Genomic DNA, 14,576 nt, shown 5'->3' with positions numbered 1-14,576 from the left:
ATACTGTAGCAATAAAACACATTAAATAGCATGAAATACATGGTGGACCCTTGGGAGAACCAAACCATATACTAAGAAAGTTGTATAAGAACCACGACTTGGATCAAGACAAGGTCCAGAGGACGTAGAAGTGCTGGGGACCCAAGGAACCACCCAAGGTGAGTAGATAGGGACCTCATGGAGAGCGTGTACAGTGTGGAAACATGACCGCGTGCTCCGTACAACTCTACGTGTATGTTGCAGTTGGATTTCTAAAGATTAAGGACCCTTCCCAGTGGACCCTGAAGAAACCCTGTGGAAGATAGAAGGTTGGAGAGCCACCCCACCCGTGGATACCCTTGTACCCACGTTACCTACACCAGGGAAGCCGGGTGCATACGTGTGAAGTGGTGTCGGAAACCTCCGTCAAACCCAATGGAGGACCTCAGGAAAGTGCCAATGGTCAAGAAGGAGAAAGTGTCCGGTGGAATGCAGAAAGTGGATTCTAGATGAGAGGTACCTGCAAGCGGAGGGGACAGTCTATGTCACACAGGGGTGACCAGGAGACTTGTAAGACAAATGCCCTCCGATGTCGGGTGTTGCAGGATGGGTAATGATGACCTTGACTCTGCAGCTGTGAGGACCAGGCGACGTTGAGGATTACCAGGAGCTGTGCATGAGCTGTCCCATGAAGGATGTGGAGTGCTGAGGAGTCTGTGTCCGGCGGGAGCGCCAACAAGCCTAGGCAAATGCAACCAACACAGGAAGTGAAGGAGGACCAACGTCAGGACCAGCAAGGTCCAGGGGAGCCTCCACAAGCAAGGGAGTCAGGGCAGGCCCCGAGCAATCAAGGGAGCCCAAAAGAAACAACTGTGACCCTCAAATGGACCCACAGGCCGGAGGCACTGGAGTCGCAAGAGGACCTCAAGCAGCTCACCAAAAGATGCAGGCCACAATGTGGTGTGACTGAAGATTCTGGTCACTGGAGGTGCTCGAGGTTGGGGCTATATGGAGCCTGAAAATCTTCTTGGAAGGAAGCCAACAAGCCTCTGCAACTGCAAGTTGTTGCGGTGCACAGGGGTTCGGTTATTGCAACCCCCACGAGAGATACTGGCCTCAAACTTGGTGAGAGGTTGGGCTGGCCTCAGGAGCTTTGGAAAACCACCACCCGTGTTGCAGAACCTTACGGAGTCCGGGGGAGCTCGGGATCAGCAGACCGGTCGACTTAGTTGTAGTGCCTGCGAATGCAGGGAAGTGACTCCTTCACTCCAAGAGAGATTGCTTCAGGTGTCTTTGATGTCCGGAGGCCTTGAAAGTTTCCTGTATGGTGCACAGGCCCGGACGATGCAGCAGACTGAAAGGGAGACTAAGTCGAGCCCAAGCGAAGTCCAGAGTGCCCAGACAGTAGAAGTAGAAGTGGTGTCTGATCTGAATCTTGTCCCACGACGAATCTAGGGACCTACACCCAGGTAAGCCCTTGGGTACCCTAGGGAAAGGGTTGGAATGATTCAGGTGATCCTCCCAGGGGAGGGTTTGGATAGGGGGAGGTTACTCCCATGTCCTTTGTCCAATTTCATGCCAGAGTGCGAGCCAACAGCTCTCAGGACTGGTTTGAACCGGACTATGCACGGGGACACCAAATGTACCCATCATGCAGACTGAGTGGCGCTGGCAAGTGCATCCACTTTACACCAATACACTAAATCCTGTCTGGGAGGTGGTCACACCTCCCTGTGACAGGATGCCTATTGGTCTGGCTTCCCCTGCTCGAGCTTGGCTCAGCAGCAGGAGGGCAGAATCGTGTCTCTGGTCAGCAGCAACCATTTTGTGCTGTCTGGGTCAAGAAGGCTGGTACCGGGAACACTGAGAGCCTAACGGAGGGCTCTTCCAGTGCTTGGAATCATACTTTCCACACTGTTTACAGTGTGGGAGGTATGATTCCAACATGTTTGATACGAAACATAATAGGATTAATTGCAGCCAGTTTTGAGATGGTTATCGCGTAATTACGCAGTGCCCCTCTATATAGTATATGGCTGCTTCACTTACAACCCGGAAGAATGGACTCTGTAGGCTGTAGGGGTGTCCTGCTCATGCAGGGGCACCCTCACACTTAGAACCAAGAACCCTTCCTTCAGGATTGATGAGGCCTGTTATAGGGGTGACCTATAGGTTTAAAGTGCAGTGACCCTAAATATAGGAAACCTATGTCTCTGGTAAGTGGTGCTAGCACCAGCTTACACACGCTGCAATTGGCAGGCCTGTAGTTCCATTTTGAATGGTCTCGCATGGGTGGCATAATGCATGCTTAAGCCCATGCAGGACCTCTGGGGTACCTATGCCCTGGGTACCTTGGTACCATATACTTGGGACTGATAAGGGTACCCCAGTATCCAATCAGAGATGTCTACAATCTTGCTAACATCTGAGTAGCCCATATCAGATACCTTTCTTTGAGCGAAGTCCTAGCTCATGTAGTCAAAAAAGTGGATGGCCTCCAATGCTTTCCTCCTGGTTTTATCACCATTCTTCCACGATTCCTTTAATCCTGAGGAGTTTTCACCAATATTTCATTAACTTTGATTTATTTTCCTTTAAATACTGTTATAAGAAACTCTAAACCAATATTTCCTACCTACAATTTGCATAAGTGTGCATGGATTCTTATGACATAATAAGCAAATTAAAATACTGTTATTTTTTTCTCTTTCGATTATTTTGAGTAAAATCATAGAATTCCTTCTCTTGTTTATGCAAAGGTAGCCAACAACACAAATTCATTTATAATCCAGTAGTGGTGTTCTGTGAGGAAACTGGATTGTTTTATGCGTTGATCCTCTATTAATAGTTCAGCAGTGCTAAAATTGATTCTAGGACATTTTGACAGTTAAAAGGTGGCGGGGAAAGAGAATAGATTGTACGGTCGAGTACGCAGGTTTACGGGTATATGTACATATTGATAAATGTATATTTTACGCCTATGCATTTGCTTTTATGTGCATGAACAACCACCACAAATGCTCGTAAATGTGATTTTTGTCATGCATTTTTAGCTCGCTGTGCAGATATCCATTAAAGCGTTGAGCTCAGAAGCCACTGGCACAATGTCTTCTAGCTGTCAACGCCAAACTGTGTCTACACAGTTATGTTATGTTAACTTAATTTGTATAGCGCATTATTGCCCTGAGGCCCCTAAGCGCTATTATGTTTAAGCTGCGAATGTCAACCAGGGCTGTTGTGAGAGTTACCAGGATTTGAACAACCAGGTCTTTACAGCCTTCCTGAAAGAGACCAGACTGGATTCATTTTTTATGCAAAGAGGAATTGCATTCCATTCTTCGGATCCTTCCATCACAATGCTCTTTCCACCCCATCATACTTTTTTAAATCTAGGCTGTACCAATAGGTTAGCAGTGGCTTTATCAAGTTTTCTAACAGGAACATACTGTTTAAAAAAATCAAGTTCAAGATTGTGAATTGCCTTGTAGGTTAAGCATAGCACCGTAAAGGTTATTCTTTGCTTAACAGGAAGTCAGTGCAGATCTTTAAGGTTTTGAGTAACTGAACAGAATTTGGGTTTTTCAGTAGGAGCCTAACCTCAGCATTTTGCAGGACCTGAAGTTTGTTTAAATTATACTTATGGGTGGTCAGAAGCAAACAGTTAAAGTAATCTATTTTAGACAGGATTAGCGATGTAACTAATGTTTTTTGTAGGTTGGCAGGTATGAAAGGAAGGACATTTTAAATTATTCTAAGGGTGTTAAATGTGGAAGAAGTGAGTTTATTTACATGATCTGTAAAGTCAAGTTCCATAAACACTAGCCATAAAATGAGTTTTGTTACTCATGTCCTTTTGTTTGCAGCCAGCCTTCTTGTGGAATATGAAGAGCAGTATTACAAAAGTAGGTTTGTAGCACTACCTCGTTGGGAAAACAACGGATGCTTATTAATGGATGATTTTGGTAAACCAATTAAAGAGAAATAGTCAGAGCCTGAATCCTTAATTTATTTAAAAAGTATTGGAGAAATTGGTACCTCGAGAAGAGGCAATATTTACTGTTTCCTTTAACAGCTCTGAATGTTCTGTTATTCGAACATAAGAATGTTTAAGCATGTTAATACTAAATATAAGAAGAATGTTTTATCTTGCAATCTGTATATTATTTTGAAATAAAAAAATTAAGTTTGTAGCTGGTTTCATTTGCCTCTCAATTGTGTTGTAAGTATTTTTACCACCTATGTGTTTTTAAGTGACCCCGGCTAGTCCTTTCATATTTAATACAGGTAATCAGCTGGTTGTTTATGCATTAAAGATTTAGTATGGTTTGCTTTAATTAAAAAACCTAATTGTTTGTGATGTTAATACAATGGAATCTCTGGAAAAATCATAAATAATAACTTGTTTTTACACAGTACATTCCTAGAGATTTCAGTAATAGGTGCTGTTATTACCCATCTTAATGGTACTAAAGTATATCGACTTCAAAAGGATGGCCAGCTGAGACGTTCCCCTGTCTGGATTGAGCTCACTTGCCAAATGCACCAAAATTAACACATCGAGCTGTCTTCCGTTTGTATGGTCGCAATCAAGAAACAAAAAAACGATTAGGGAGTCTAAATCAAAGGTCAAGAAAATTGTCAAATATTGCATCTTTCAACGTTATTATTTTAGCTTTACAGATGTAAGGCATAAAACCTAAGATATGAATCATGAATTAATATAACATTTAAAATTACAATGAGCCCTATCCAGATTAAAAAAACAACAACTCGACCATACTAAATCATTCAACAAAGTAAAAATTACTATAATTTCAGAAGATGCTGTCAGCATGCCTTAATCTTTTGAATTTTATACCTGCTAACCAGTGGAGTTAAACGGATTGCTAAACCAGCACAGGATTGACCTAGCAAACGACAGCAAAAATATGCAAATTGCGACTCTTCCTCATAAAAATAAGCAGTTCTGTCGCCAAAAAAGTAAAACCAGATTTGCAATGAATAAAACATTTCTCCTCAGTTAAAATTGGATAAAACTGGACAATTATACACCAGACTATGTAAATGATTATGAACGGCTTGTGGGGAAAAAAAATACCGGAGTTCCAATCAGCTAACATAAAGTGCTTCTGTCAAATGCTAAAAAATATTATGCTTGTCACCCAGCGGGGCTGAGTGCAATATGATCGATCTTAAGTGCTGAATCTACTTACTCGTTTTCCCTCTGCTCTTATTAAAGCGTTAGTGTGCAAATAGGCTGCTATAGATATCACCCCTGAGAGGCTGAGTATGACATCGTCGCAGATACTGGATCTAATATTTCCCCGCTGCTGTTGAAAAGCAATTTGAGTGTATATGAACTAATATAAAGTGCTACTGATCAAATCTTAAAAATATTATGGCTGTTGCTCCTTCTAGGCTAAATACAGTAAGATCTCATATGCCAGATCTACTCCTTCATTTCCTTCTACTGGAGAAAAAGCACAGCCCTATAAACGAGGTGTAACATTCCATTGTCCCACCGAGCAAAGCTCCCAGCTTTGCTAAGAAGTATGCAATTTAGACGAGTTTTATTATGTCTTCATATTTCCTGGGAGGGTATGTGGTAACTTTCCAAGCAGTAGAGAGGTATGAAACCACCAGGATTAAAATATGCATTGGCATCTGTTCGCAGGCATAGGGACAATTTATCTTTTGGTGTCTTATATGCTATTTAATAAACAGGGCCGTAGATAAAGCCTCTTTGTGTGCAAGGAGTTGGTGCAAAGTAGCATGAAGTGCAAAATGTTTTTGTCACTTCCTTGTTTACATTTGCAAGTCATTGGTTCTTACATTTATTTGACCAGTTATTAATATAGGACTTTAATTGTAAAGTCCTTAAACTAAACCTTATGCACAGAACCTTTTCATTTCTGGAAATAATCAGTCCATATAGTGTTTATACTGGGAGGAGGGTTTAAAGTTTAAAAAAGTGACAGTTCGCTACCAATACCCTGCCCCCCCACACCCACCCCCGCTTCGCTTTTATACAATTCCAGTATTTGCCTTTGATTAAATGCATTCTTAGGGGGTCTTTGTCTCCTGCTTAGTACAAAATTCAGTACAACCCAAAGCCACTAGAGCAATCGCAATGTGGCTGAACCAAGGCAGTTTACTAGAGCTCTTGCTTAGCCAGATTTCACGCAGGGCTTTCGTATAAAAAGCATTGAAAATGCAATAGGTCTCGCCTTTGATTAAGTTAAAGCCATTTGCTTTGCTAATGGTATTGTATAGCAAAGCAAATGGCTTTAAGTTAATGAAAGACGAGACCTATTGCATTTGTAATGCTTTTTTTTTTTTTTTTTGCGAGTTGTTCCGACTGCATGCATGGTACCTGCCAAACCCAGCCGTATTCCTCAGAGAGTTGGGGAAACGGCTGCCGTCATTCCTTCTCATGAGGACAAAAGTGGCTTGCTGGTGACTACAGAGCACCAACGGGAGTATGGTAGTAAGAAGGGGAAAATAATCTGTCAAATTATGTGCACTGGTGTGAAAGAGTTTTACCCCAGAGATGTTTTTTTTACAAGAATGCCATTACAGTGCAGCGCCAAGCACTGATGGAACACACACAGGTACAGCGCCAAGCAGTCGTGGTAATAACACACCTTCATGTTAATTGCAAAGTTTTATATTTACCAGTTTTCAGTCAATCCTTATCTTGGATATTTTGCAATAATGAAACGCCGAGCTAGGCAGTTCCATGGCCTGCATCTGTGTTACTCAAGATAAAACGTATAGAACGCAGGCTTTGAAAACAGTTTATCTTTCCATATGTACTCTCGAGAAGAGCCACAATCTCTCCAACTTTTATCTCTTCAATAGAGAACTAATGCTGTAGTCTGATTGTACCAAGCTTCAATGTGCTCATGCATGTAAATGCCGTCATGCACAAAGGTGTGCTGGCTAAATGTGTAGTGTGAATGTTTAACCTGCTGTATTGCACTGCAAGCATGGGGAATAAATGAGGACTTATATCTAGGCAGTAGAAGAAACCTACAAAGAGAACTTAATTTCCTATCGACCATCTGCACACAGAAAGGGATGTCACTGGATTACTGATCATCCATCGTACAGGAAGTAACATAACTGTTTTCCGTTTCCTGCCGCGGCACCCTGCACTCCTCCTCTGTCCCACAAACTACTTAATGGCAGCTGTAAAATGGATGATGAAAGGATGCGTGCAGCAGGCACAGCTGCACCTATCTGCACCTGCACCGTGTCCAGCACCAGGGACCCTGGTTCTGTCCCAATCCCCGCTACCGTGCTGCACTCCTCTGTGCTTTCAGGCCTGGCTGCCGCTCACCACACTGCTGCCACACTGCACCACACAACATTAAACAAGAGTTCACATGTGTCTCCTGCAAGTTCTTATGATCAACCACTCCTACGCCAACAGCAGCCCACTTGCCAATAGCTCAAACACGCGAAATGCGAGACCTATTGCATTGCAAATGCTTGTTTTTTCAACTACGGGAATTGCAGGAAATTAAAGAGAAAAACTTTTTAATTATAAGGTTTTTAAGAAAAATAAAATTTACTCTTCATCACCAAATTTGTTGGTAGAGCCCCAAGAGATACAGTGGAGCAGATCTTGTCACGTACCTGGACCCAACAACCGCAGTACACTCCCCTCGGCCCCAACAACAAAAGGAGGCTGTTTGGGGGAAATAATTCGCCATCTTCCAAGGGTTACAAACGAGTCGGGAGGAAGAAATCGGCCGTCTCCATGACGCGCCGACACAAGAAACTACTTCTCCCAAAAGCCTGTGCGCCACGTCGCACGCGCACTGGAAGTGATGCAAGAAACTCCCAGAAGGCTATGTAAGCCTGCGGCATCGAGGAAGACGCCGCAGATTATCGTGTTCGGGTCGGCGATCCCTGCGTTTTGGAATCGAACCCGTATTTCCTTGATGTGCAGTAAGGGTGTCGGTGACACCAACAAATCCTTTCTTCTGAGCCTGATGACCGCGCAGAGATTAAGAAGCCTTTATTTTGAATTTCAGCATGACATTTTCTCGAGCATTCTTTGTTCCTTGGAAACCCGGTTACCTGCTTCTGAAAAGAGAGCAAGGGGGGGGTTCACATAGAAGTATCTTCTAGACATTCTGAATAATGCTGCAATTATACCAGGTGGTATAGAAAGAACATTCATACAACCATTATTTATATGTGTGTGACGTAACACGCTGTTCTCAGAAAAAGTGCAAACCCGAGTAATAGATATATGTGTGACGTAAACGCTGTTCTCAAAATGATTGCAACCTGAGTACTATGATATTCATTACGTTGGTGTTAATATATGTGGCATGTGTCTTGTTGTTCGTCTTCTAGCAGGGGGGAGCAGTGAGAGGCGGAAGTTCAACCTTCTTCCCTTGTGAAGCCCTGGTGGGTATGAGTGGTAGTGTGATTGTCTCTATGTGTATCCAGTGCACAAACCTGATATGCTGATTTCTGTTTACAGTATACACACCGTGAGTCATTCAAAGCTCGGTGACTTGAAAAGACATGGTATTACCTTTGGAAGGTTTTGAAGTGGCTTAATCATCCTTCCTAAGGTGACCACAGAAGCCAGTTATTTTTCTTTACAGGTATATCAGAAAGAAGGTTCTCATAAACTATCGGTGCTTTAGATGTTGTGAATGTACCAGTTGTTTTGAATATCTCTTTTTATGTTCATAGATCTCCCTCCCCGCTGTTCCCATCCTTTCCTTCCCCTGATTGACCACATTAAGCTTTCGTGCTACTATGGCAAATCGGAATTGAGGGTGTCAATAGGTGGACCCATTTGAGCAACAAACTGATCCTGAGAGGCCTCCGAGGGACATACGTCAGATCTGCCACAAAGTACAATAACGCAAGCATTTGCAATGCAATTGGTCTCCCATTAGTGAAAGTTGGAGTTAATGGTGTTGTAAATGATAATGTCTTTTGTTTATGGAGTGGATGTATGTAATGTGGAGTTTAATTATATGGATTGGATTGAACTTGTTAGTTGTGGAATTGTGTGAGGTGGAATAGCGTGTGAGTATTTGTGTAGTGGAATTATGTGGATAGTAATTATGTGGTATTAAATTAGCTGGAATTATGTAGAATGGGATTGAGTGTTATGGAGTGTAAATATGTGTATTGGTATGTTGTCTTGTGGTGTGGTATGTAGTGGAATTTAATTTTGTGGTGAGCTGTTGAATTGTGTGATATGATGTTGAATTTTGAGGTATGGATTGGATGCATTTCTGGTGTAAGTGTGTTGATTTGAATTATGTGGTTTGTTGTTGAATTATGTGGTGCAGAATGGAAATGTGTGGAGCTGAATTGCGTGGCACGAAACTGTGGTATTTTTAGTGAAATTATGCCGATGGGAATTATGCAGCATGGTGTGGAGTGTATTTGTATGGATGATTGCTATGTGGCATAGTGGTTTTATGTGGGATGTATTTATCTGGTATTTAGTAGAGTGTAATTAGGTGCCAATGATTAATGTGCACCTATGTGCAAAGGCTATATTGAATGTACTTTATTATCCTTATGAATAACGGTAAAAACAGCTGCAGGAGGACTGTCAAAATTATATGTGTTTGCAGGGCCTGTTTTAGCCTTAGTAGGTTGTTGGATGCAAAGTTACCAGACACAAACCGCCACAACATTTCCAAAAAATAAATAAACACAAATCCTGGAGATGCTGCCAGAAAGTGTACTTAAATGAAGGGTTTCAGGTGATATTACAATTTGGATGCAGCACTTTCAACCATCCCTTGCCCATGACTTGGAAATAACTTTTTTAACATAATTTCGGTGGGGAATGCAGATTTAATGACTAAAGCTTCAGCAGCATTTCAAATGTTTAAAAATGCAAACTCTGAACATGTTTCTTGACATAGGATTAGAACTCAGACATACAAAGTCTTGATCTGCTAGTGTGCTGAGTTTATGACTCTGCCCTGGTGACATTACATGTGAAGTCTAATGGCTCACTATGGGAGGGTGGAGTAGCAGACGCAGCCATAAATCTCGGCAGGCAGCTCATTTATGGAAAAGAGCCACCTAGCGAAGCAAAGAGGCGCAGCTCGGCAGGCGCTCATGTGAGAAAATGAATAGCTGTTGTGTGTGAAAAGTGTGGCAGAGCAGAAAGAATACAGAGGAGCAGGACAGCATGCCAGGTCCGTCATGTGGGGGAAGTGCACGGAGCAGAGAGGCACACCGGCGAGACAGCCATAAAAGCACAGATGTGGGGGGAAGAGCAACAGAAGGGAGACCTCTGAAACAGCCCTGCCACTGCGCATGGGGGTTGAACTAACGCCAATTAAGTCATTTTCCCCTCATTCCAGCACTAAATTGAGAAACATTGAGCAATAAATCTTACAGCCTATAAATAAATGTATAGTCCGTTAAACACAAAACATGTACAACAAAAAGCACCCGTAAATGGCGCCTGAAAATAAAGTGACTGTTGCGTTTCAAAATTGAAGTGCTTTTATTTATGTAGCTAAAAGAAAGCACTACTTCGTTAATTTGCACAAGCACAGTGGCACACAATAATGGATGGATGCAGACTGCAAAAAACAGCGTGCTGCGTGGTGAAATTTTGAAGAGTGCTTCACGTTTGCAGTTAACCTCGAGGCAAATGCTTTAGAGGAATACGAACCGCTGCAGTGCTGGGGCCAAGGTGCCCTCTGTTAGCCTCGGTCGGGGGCACACTTGAGTGCACCATTAAAGACCCCAGCAGTTGGGTAGCAGGGGGGGCAGCGAGGATCTGCAGCTGAAGTGCTCCCTGGAGTCAAAGTGCTGCAGCAGTAACCTGAAAACTGTGAGGAAGAGCGGCTACTTGCGCAGGCACACAAGAGGTTTTTTGTGCAGCTGGGGCCGGGAGAGTCGCCTGAGGAGCCGGCCCAAGTACTAGGAGATTGAAAAGAAGTGGCACAGCAGTCCGCCCATGCGCAGCATTTCGCTCGACTCCTCTAAGTAACAAGATGAAAACAAATGTAAAACCGTGATGGATTAGCGTTTATTGCAGTTTTATATAGCCAAACTCCACACAAAGATATTGGCTCACTGTGCATGAGCACAGGTTAAATTACACAAGATCACATTCATGTTTTGAGGCACGGGGAGAAGTGATGTGCCCAGAATCACAGGATTTTGATCACGCTGAGATTCAATCATGGTTCGCAAATTCCAAATGCTGCAGTTCTGGGTGTAACGCCACCATCAACCCTGCAGCTGGACAGACATGGAGATTAAGACGCACAGTGCCATTAAACGGAGCATTGCTGGTGGTCGTGTACGACAACTTGTATTTTGCTGCTTCTGTCATTGCATACAGATATATAATACTGATAAAGCAAGTAACATTACACCTACAACAAGCCAGGGCTATTGGCTTTGCCAATGGTTGTTGTTCGTGTAAGATAAATCAGCAATAACTACGGCTTCCTTGTATATAACATTGAAAATGCTTCCGTTCTAAAATGATGAGACTGAAAGAACTATAACGAGTCTCCTTGAAGTTACCTCAAAAGCAGTGACGAGTGGCACGGATAACCTGTGAGCTGAAAATACGCGCTTCTCAGGAATGTAGGTCTGCCCTGTCACTGCTGCGTCCTTGTATGGAAAAGCACTTCAAAGCCGGGGACTCTTCAAACGTGCATTCCTCCTCTCATCTGAGCCAGGACTGCCTTAGTCCTACACCATAACCCCCCCCCCCCCCCCCTAATAAAACAAGCGCGGTCCCGAAAGTGAAAGAGGACCGCGCTGCAGCCGGAGCATGGGGATCTCTTGCCTTTATGGGGCCATGTGTTTCTAATTAGAAACACATGGCCCCATAAGATAAATCAGCAACAACTACGGCTTCCTTGTATATAACATTGAAAATGCTTCCGTTCTGAAATGATGAGACTGAAAGAACTATAACGAGTCTCCTTGAAGTTACCTCAAAAGCAGTGACGAGTGGCATGGATAACCTGTGGGCTGGGAATCCGCACCTCTCAGGAATGTAGATCTGCCCTGTCACTGTCGCTTACTTGTATGGAAAAGCACTTCAAAGCCGGGGACTCTTCAAACGAGCATTCCTCCTCTCAGCTGAGCCTGAGAAACACATGGCCCCATAAAGGTAAGAAAGTGCTTTGCGACAGCAGCAAAGCAGGCCACCGAGTCCGGATCTGAGGCGAAAGGGTGTGAACCCAAAACCCTCATTTCCAATGGCAGGCCACCGTTTAGCATAAACGGTGACACCATCCAATGGAAATGAGGGGCGGGGTTTCAAGTCCCGGCTCCGTGAACCTCCACATCCCGCACAGATATCCTGCATGAGATCCTTAGCCTGCGCTACATGCCCGTCTTGGTGGTTGAGAGCGGCAACCGATCGTGTGATTCTGAAGTTTCTGGCGGTGGTACCGCCGGAGAAATGTTCATTTGAAGTTTGCGGCCTGTGCAACCCTGGAACCGGGACCTCGGGTGGACAACATGGCCGGGCGACAGTTCAACAACAACGGCCATTGGTGACTGGGTGGAGTCGGAATACCGGAGCGGCGCGAATATTGGCCTGAATTTCGCTGTGGTCGCTCCTACCACTGAGCGTAGCGGAACGAGTGCATGTCCGAGGTGGCAATTCCAGGATTCTTCGGTGATTGCCTGAGCCCTCGCCAGTGAACTGCTCGGACGCGGCCTGTAACTCGTCCCGATTTACACGGGCTGCTCCCGGGTTTTCGCGGGCACTGGTCCAGGGGGAGGACGACTGTTACCTGTGACCACACACTGGATACATATGTTGCCTGCCCCCGGAACCCTGTTTGCAGTGACATGGAACTTGATGCGCTTGTGCCTGAGTCCCGGTCCCAATCTGGGGTGGAACTACCATGCGGCCATCTTGATAGGATGGAGTCTATCATCCTGTACACTGGGTCTCAGCAAGATTGGGAGTGTGTGGCTAAGAGGAGCGTAGCGGAGCGGGCGCAGGGGGCTGTGCTGGGGTACGGTGACCTTCTCGAAGCTCTCGGTGCCCTTCATTCCACCCTGGTTCACGGCACCCGGGTATTGGGGAGAAAGCTTGATGGTATTGCGTCAGCGTCGGAACAGTTGCGCTCTGCCTGTCCCCAGGTACACAAGGATTTGTTTCACTTCACACAGGAGGGAAGTGTCGTGGCCGCCTCTGTGAATAAGGGAAAGCTGGAAACTTTGGACAATGTGGCAGCGTGTGGTCGGCTGGCTGTGGGTTTGGTCTGTTCCGGAGGTTTTCGATTTGAGCAGAAGGTGGTGACTTTGTCCCACGCGCGGCCTCCGGCGACCCAGGCAATATTCACGCAACGGTCGCCTGCTCTGGCTGATTCCTCCTTCCTGGACCTTGTGTGCGGCGGGTGTCCTGGGGCAGTACTGGGAAAGGTGATCCTCCATGATGATGACTGTGTTGGTATTCAGAGACGTCCACCCTACATGTGTGTGTCGCTTCCTGGTCTTTTTTGGACGCTCCTCTTCCTCGTAACATTGGACATGACAATGGGTCGATGGGTATGCATTGGTGGATTCGCAAAGAGTGGCCAAGGATAAGGCTGATCCTTCAGAGGTTGTCATTTAATAAGCGGGCGGGCTCGGGGGTTGCGTGCTCTCACGGCATAACTAATAGTGTAGTAGGTGAATAATGCTCCCCATTTCTCTTTGACATGGTCGATTTTTTGTTGTTTACTGTTTGCTTTGGGGAGGAATATATTGTGCGGGAGGGAGAAGCCGGGGGCATGTTTGAAGGCCCTCCTCCAGTTTATTAATACTCTCTCCCTTTCCCCGTCAGGTGGGGTTTCCTTTCTTTCTCCTTTTTCTCTGTTTCTTCTATATTTCGGGTCTGGTTCTGGGGCGACAGGCACACTGCTGGGGGGGGGGGGGCCGTAGTCATCTGCAGAGGTGCAGGGTGGGGGGCTGGGGGAGGGGATTTTTTAGTTTTTTACTTGGTTTCTATGGCCTCCTTTTTCTTCTCTTATCCTTCTTTGTCCTTTTTTTTTTTTCTTTTTCTGGGGTCAGTACGGTAGGTTTCCTTCGTTGTCAATCACTGCTTTTTCATCTGTGCCTCAATTTCCGTGGTGTTTTCTGGGTCTTAGGGCAGGGGACTGCAGGCGCGAACGGCTCGTGATATTCCTCCACATCCTGAACCTCCTATTTCAGCGCCATTGACTTGATAGATTGCTGTTTATTGTTGACGTTCACTATTCTGCCTGCCATTTTTCGCTGCTGGGAACTTGTTTGGCACCTGATCCTTCTCTCCTTTATTATAAAATGAATGAAAACCTTTTATATCCTGGTTTCCCACTTGGGCTGTTCAGTGGACAAGAGTATACTAGCATGGAGAATCTGCTCCCCGAGGTGCTGCATGTGCTTAAAATTTGCTTGCTGTTACTCTAACTGCTTAGCGGCCGGCCCCGGGGGTTGTAGGCCCATACTTGTCTTTGGTTGAAATGTCAATAAAGGTTTTAAAAAAAAAAAAATAATAAATCTCGCCAAGCGAGCAGCGCATGCGCTGCCATGCTAGGCGAGACCTAAAAAGTCAGCTCTGGATTTGTCCAAATTTGCAACCAATG

The 14,576-nt window shown here is 44.8% G+C and overlaps 1 protein-coding gene across 1 annotated transcript in view; it reads right to left on the bottom strand.

The window, feature by feature from the left end:
- The window catches only part of HEATR4 (HEAT repeat containing 4), a 774,416-nt gene that overhangs the window by 579,200 nt on the left and 180,640 nt on the right, over positions 1–14,576 (bottom strand). The gene's annotated exons all lie outside the window — the stretch shown is intronic.

This window comes from Triturus cristatus, chromosome 9 (genome assembly GCF_964204655.1).
Source record: "Triturus cristatus chromosome 9, aTriCri1.1, whole genome shotgun sequence".
Classification (NCBI taxonomy): domain Eukaryota; kingdom Metazoa; phylum Chordata; class Amphibia; order Caudata; family Salamandridae; genus Triturus; species Triturus cristatus.
Note: the sequence above shows the minus strand (reverse complement) of the source record. Positions and strands in the feature narration are given on the sequence as shown.